This window comes from Mercurialis annua, linkage group LG3 (genome assembly GCF_937616625.2).
Source record: "Mercurialis annua linkage group LG3, ddMerAnnu1.2, whole genome shotgun sequence".
Classification (NCBI taxonomy): domain Eukaryota; kingdom Viridiplantae; phylum Streptophyta; class Magnoliopsida; order Malpighiales; family Euphorbiaceae; genus Mercurialis; species Mercurialis annua.
This window is the reverse complement of record NC_065572.1, coordinates 24,296,598-24,303,540: the sequence shown is the minus strand read 5'-3', so window position 1 is coordinate 24,303,540 and position 6,943 is coordinate 24,296,598.

Here is a 6,943-nt window from a genome sequence, read left to right as displayed (position 1 = left end):
CATTTAACTTTTTTAGTGATTGAAACCATACGTTTAAAAAGTTACGAAAAAAAAGTCTGGATTTGTTTCGTAACATTTGTAAACGTTTGGCTTAAATCTATAAAATTGTGAAATGTTTGGATTTGTTTCGTAATGTTTGTAAATGTTTGGCTTAAATTGCTAAAAAGGGGAAACGTTTGTTTTGTAATGTTTGTAAACATTTGGCTAAAATTGCTAAAAAGGTGAAACGTTTGGATTTATTTCGTAACGTTTGTAATCATTTGGCTTAATTCGCTAAAAAGGTGAAACGTTTGGATTTGTTTGAAATGTTTGGATTGGTTTCATAAAGTTTTAAATGTTTGGCTTAAATTTATAAAAAGGGGAAACGTTTAAATTGTTTTGTAATGTTTTAAATGTTTGGATTTGTTTTGTAACGTTTGTAAGTTTCGCTTCAATCGCTAAAAATATTAAACGTTTGGATTTGTTTCATAACGTTTTAAACGTTTGGATTGGTTTCGTAAAGTTTTAAAAGATTGGCTTAAATAGATAAAAAGATGAAACGCTAAAAAGGTTAAACGTTTTGATTATTTCGTAACGTTTGTTTACGAAATAAAACCAAACATTTACACTTTTTAGCAATTTAATCCAAACGTTTACAAATGTTACGAATTAAATTGAAACGTTAAAAACGTCACGAAAGAAATCCTAACGTTTCACCTTTTTAGCGATTTAAGCCAAACATTTAAAACGTTAGGAAACAAATCAAAACGTTTAAAACGTTACGAAACAAATCCAAACGTTTTCCCTTTTCAATGATTGAAGCCAAACGTTTACAAACGTTACAAAACAAATCAAAATGTTTCCCCTCTTTAGCAATTTAAGACAAACGTTTGTACATGTTACGAAACCAATCCAAACGTTTTATCTTTTTAGCGATCTAAGATAAACGTTTATAAACGTTACGAAACCAATCTAAACGTTTAAAACGTTAAGAACGTTACGAAATAAATTGAAACGTTTTATATTTTTAGCGATTTAAGCCAAACGTTTACAAACGTTAAGAAACAAATCCAAACATTTCACCTTTTTAGCAATTTAAACAAAATGTTTACAAACTTTACGAAAAAAATCCAAACGTTTCACATTTTTATTGATTTAAGCCAAATGTTTCTTTCGTAATGTTTGTAAATGCTTGGCTTAAATCGTTAAAAAGGTGAAACATTTGAATTTGTTTCGTAACATTTTAAACGTTTGGATTGGTTTTGCAACGTTAGTAAAATTTGTGCTTAAATTGCTAAAAGAGTGAAACGTTTGGTTTTGTTTCAAAACGTTTGGCTTAAATAGATAAAAAGGTGAAACGTTTGGTTTTGTTTTGTAACGTTTTAAACGTTTCGCTTAAATCGCTAAAAAGGTGAAACATTGGGATTTGTTTCATAACGTTTGTAAACATTTGGCTTAAATCGCTAAAAAGGTGAAATGTTTGGTTTTGTTTCATAACGTTTTAAACGTCTGGCTTAAATCGCTAAAAAGGTGAAACTTTTGGATTTGTTTCGTAACATTTGTAAATGTGTGGCTTAAATTGCTAAAAAGGTGAAACCTTTGAATTTGTTTCGTAACAGTTATAAACGTTTGGCTTAAATCACTAAAAATGTGAAACGTTCGGATTGGTTTCATAATGTTTGTAAACGTTTGGCTTAAATCGCTAAAAAAGTGAAACATGAAACGTTTGGATTTGTTTTGTAACGTTTTAAACGTTTGGATTGGTTTTGTAACGTTTTAAATGTTTGGCTTGGATCGCTAAAAATGGGAAACATTTGGATTTGTTTCGTAACATTTGTAAACGTTTGACTTAAATCGCTAAAAAGGTGAAACGTGTGGTTTTGTTTCATAACGTTTGTAAACATTTGGACGTTTGAAATTGTTTCGTAACATTTTAAACGTTTTGGTTATACCGCTAAAAAGGTGAAACGTTTGGATTTGTTTCGTAACATTTGTAAACATTTAGCTTAAATCTCTAAAAGGGTGAAACGTTTTGTTTTGTTTCGAAACGTTTGGCTTAAATCGCTAAAAAGGTGAAACGTTTGGATTACTTTCGTAATGTTTGTAAACGTTTGGCTTCAATAGCTAAAAAGGGGAAACATTTAAATTTGTTTCGTAACGTTTTAAATGTACGAAACAAATCCAAATGATTCACCCTTCTAGCAATTTTAACCAAACGTTTACAAACGTTACGAAACGAATCCAAACGTGTGGCTTAAATTGCTAAAGAGGACGTTTCACCTTTTTAGAAATTTAAGCCAAACGTTTACAAACGTTATGAAACCAATCCAAACATTTAAAACGTAACGAAACAAAACAAAACGTTTCACCTTTTTAGTGATTTAAGTCAAATATTTCACCTTTTTTGCGAATTAAGCCAAACATTTACAAACGTTGCGAAACAAATCCAAACGTTTCACCTTTTTAGCGATATAAGCCAAAGGTTCAAAACGTTACGAAAGCAATCCAAACGTCCAAATGTTTACAAACGTTTCGAAACAAAACCAAAAGTTTCACCTTTTTAGCGATTTAAGCCAAACATTTACAAACGTTACGTAACAAATCCAAACGCTTCCCCTTTTTAGAGATTTAAGCCAAACGTTACGAAGCAAATCCGAATGTTTCACATTTTTAGCGATTTAAGCCAAACGTTTACAAAAGATACAAAACAAATCCAAATGTTTCACCTTTTTAGCGATTTAAGCCAAATGTTTACAAACGTTACGAAACAAATCCAAACGTTTCACCTTTTTAGCGATTTAAGCCATTTATGTTACGAAACAAATCCAAACGTTTCACATTTTTAGCAATTTAAGCCAAAAGTTTAAAACGTTACAAAACCAATCCAAACGTTAAAAATATTATGAAAAAAATCCAAACGTTTCACATTTTTAGCGATTTAAGCCAAACGTTACAAAACCAATCCAATCGTCTCACATTTTTAGCGATTTAAGTCAAACATTAACAAGCGTTACGAAACAAAACCAAACGATTTACCTTTTTAGCAATTTAAGCCAAACGTTTTCACCTTTTTAGCGATATAAGCCAATCGTTTAAAACATTACTGAACAAATCCAAATGTTTGGCTTAAATCGCTAAAAAGGTGAAACGTTTGGTTTTGTTTTGTAACGTTTGTCTTAAATCGCTAAAAAGGTGAAACGTTTGGATTGGTTTCATAATATTTTAAATGTTTGGCTTAAATCGCTAAAAAGGTGAAACGTTTGGATTTGTTTTGTAATGATTGTAAACATTTGGCTTAAATCGCTAAAAAGGTGAAACGTTTGATTTGTTTCGTATGGGTTGTAAACTTTTGGCTTATATCGCTAAAAAGGTGAAACGTATGGATTTGTTTCGTAACGTTCGTAAATGTTTGGCTTATATCGCTAAAAATGTGAAACTTACGGATTTGTTTAGCAACGTTTGTAAACGTTTTTCTTAAATTGCTAAAAAGGGGAAACAATTGGATTTGTTTCAGATCGTTTTAAACATATGGATTCGTTTTAAACGTTTGGATTTGTTTCGTTAAATTTTAAACGTATTGATTGGTTTCGTAAAGTTCTAAATCTTTGTCTTAAATCTTTAAAAAGGTGAAACTTTTGGATTTGTTTCGTAACTTTGTACACATTTGGCTTCAATCGTTAAAAACGCAAAACATTTAGATTTATTTCATAACGTTTTAAACTTCTGGCTTATATCCCTAAAAATGTGAAATGTTTGGATTTGTTTCGTAACGTTTGTAAACATTTGGCTTAAATCGCTAAAAATGTGAAATGTTTGGATTTGTTTCATAACGTTTTAAACATTATGATTTGGCTTAAATCGCTAAAAATGTTTAAAACGTTTCACCTTTTTAGAAATATAGGCCAATGTTTACGAAATAAATTCAAGCGTTTCACCTTTTTAGCAATTTAAGCCAAACGTTTACAAATGTTACGAAATAAAACCAAACGTTTCCGGAACAAATCCAAGCATTTACAAACGTTACGAAACAAATCCAAGTGTTTCACCTTCTTAGCAATTTAAGCCAAACATTTTACAAACATTACGAAACAAATCAAACGTTTCACCTTTTTAGCGATTTAAGTCAAATGTTTACAAACATTTCGAAACAAATCCAAACGTTTCACCTTTTTAGCGATTGAAGCCAAATATTTAAAATGCTACGAAACCAATCGAAACGTTTAAAACGTTACGAAACAAATCCAAATGTTTCACCTTTTTAGCGATTTAAGCCTAACCTTTACAAACATTACAAAATAAATCAAAACGTTTAAAACGTTACGAAAAAATCCAAACGTTTGGATTAAATCGCTAAAATTGTGAAACAAATCTAAACGTTTATAACGTTACGAAACAAATCTAAACGTTTACAAACGTTACAAAAGAAAGCCAAATGTTTCACCTTTTTAGTTATTTAAGCCCAATGTTCAAAACATTACGGAACAAATCCACACTTTTAAAACGTTACGAAACAAACCAAACGTTTCATCTTTTTATCTATTTAAGCCAAACGATTAAAATGTTACGAAACCTATCCAAACGTTTAAAACATTACAAAACAAATCCTAACGTTTTACCTTTTTAGCTATCTAATCCAAACGTTTCATATTTTTAGCGATTTAAGCCAAACGTTTACAAACGTTACGAAACAAATCCAAACGTTTCACCTTTTTAGCGATTTAAGCCAAACATATACAAACGTTACAAAACAAATCCAAACGTTTCACCTTTTTAGCGATTTAAGCCAAACGTTTAAAACGTTACGAACCAATCAAAAGTTTCACCTTTTTTGTGATTTAAGCCAAATATTTACGAACGTTACAATACAAATCCAAACATTTCATCTTTTTATCGATTTATGTCAAACGTTTACAAACGTTAGGAAACAAATCCAAACATTTCACCTTTTGAGAAATTTAATCCAAATGTTTGCAAACGTTACAAAATAAAACCAAACGTTTCAACTTTTTAACGATTTAAGCCAAATGTTTCACCTTTTAAGCGATTAAAGCCAAACGTTTAAAATGTTACGAAACACATCCAAACATTTCCCATTTTTAGCAATTTAAGCCAAACATTTTCAAATGTTTGTATTTGTTTCGTACACCTTTTTATCGATTAAGCCAAACGTTTACAAACGCTACGAAACAAAACCAAAGGTTGCCCCTTTTTTTAGCTATTTAAGCCACATGTTTAAAACATTACGAAACCAATCCAAACGTATAAAACGTTGCGAAACAAATCTAAATTTTTCACCTTTTTAGCGATTTAAGCCAAACGTTTAGCAAATCCAAACGTTTAAAACGTTACGAAACAAATACAAACGTTTAAAATGTTATGAAACAAATCCAAATGTTTAAAACGTTATGAAACAAATCCAAACGTTTGGTTTCACCTCTTTAGTTATTTAACCCAAAAGTTTAAGACGTTTCAAAACCAATCCAAACGTTGAAAACTTTACGAAAAAAAATCCAAACATTTCACCTTTTTAGAGATTTAAGCCAAACGTTTAAAATGTTACGAAACCAATCCAAAGGTTTAAAACATTACGAAACAAATCTAAACGTTTCTCCTTTTTGGAGATTGAAGCTAAAAGTTTAATACGTTAAGAAACAAAACCAAACGTTGCAACTTTTTAGCGATTGAAGCCTAACGTTAATAAAAATTACGAAATAAAACCAAACGTTTCACCTTTTTAGCAATTTAAGCCAAATGTTTAAAACGTTACGAAACGAATCCAAATGTTTAAAACGTTAAGAAACAAATCTAAACGTTTCACCTTTTTAGAAATTTAAGCCAAACATTTAAATCGTTACATAACCAATCCAAACATTTAAAACATTACGAAATCAATCCAAACGTTTCACCATTTTAGCGATTTAAGCCAAACGTTTACAAATGTTACGGAACAAATCCAAACGTTTCCCCTTTGTAGTGATTTAAGCCAAACGTATAAAACGTTACGAAACCAATCTAAACGTTTAAAATGTTACGAAACAAATCCAAACATTTCACCTTTTTAGCGATTTAAGCGAAACGTTTACAAACGTTACGAAACATATCTAAACGTTTACAAACGTTACGAAACAAATCCAAACGTTTCACCTTTTTTGCAATTTAAGCCAAATGTATAAAAAGTAACGAAGAAAAACCAAACGTTTCACCTTTTTAGCGATTTAAGCCAATCATTTACAAACGTTACGAAACAAATCCAAGAGTTTCACATTTTTAATCCAAACAATTACAAACGTTAAAAAACAAATCCATACATTTGCATTTGTTTCGTAACATTTGTAAATGTATGGATTGGTTTCGTAACGTTTTAAATGTTTTGATTTGTTTCGTAACGTTTAAAATGTTTGGCTGAAATCGATAAAAAGGTGAAACATTTGGATTTGTTTCGTAACGTTTGTAAATGTTTGGCTTAAATGGCTAAAAAAGTGAAACGTTTGGATTGGTTTTGTAATATTTTAAACGTTTGGATTTGTTTTATAACATTTGTAAACATTTGGCTTAAATTACTAAAAAGGTGAAACGTTTGGATTGGTTTTGTAACGTTTTAAACATTTGGATTTGTTTCGTAACGTTTGTAAACAAATGTTACGAAACAAAACGAAACATTTCACCTTTTTAGCGATTGAAGCCAAACGATTAAACGTGTCACCTTTTTAGCGATTGAAGCAAAACGTTTAAAACCTTACGAAACAAACCCAAACGTTTCACCTTTCTAGCGATTTAAACCAAACGTTAAAAATGTTACAAAACTAATACAAACGTTAAAAAAACCAAACCAAACGTTTAAAACGTTAAGAAAGAAATCCAAACGTTTTACCTTTTTAGTGATTTTAGCAAAACATTCAAAACGTTATGAAACAAATCCAAAAGTTTCACATTTTTAGCGATTTAAGCCAAACATTTACAAATG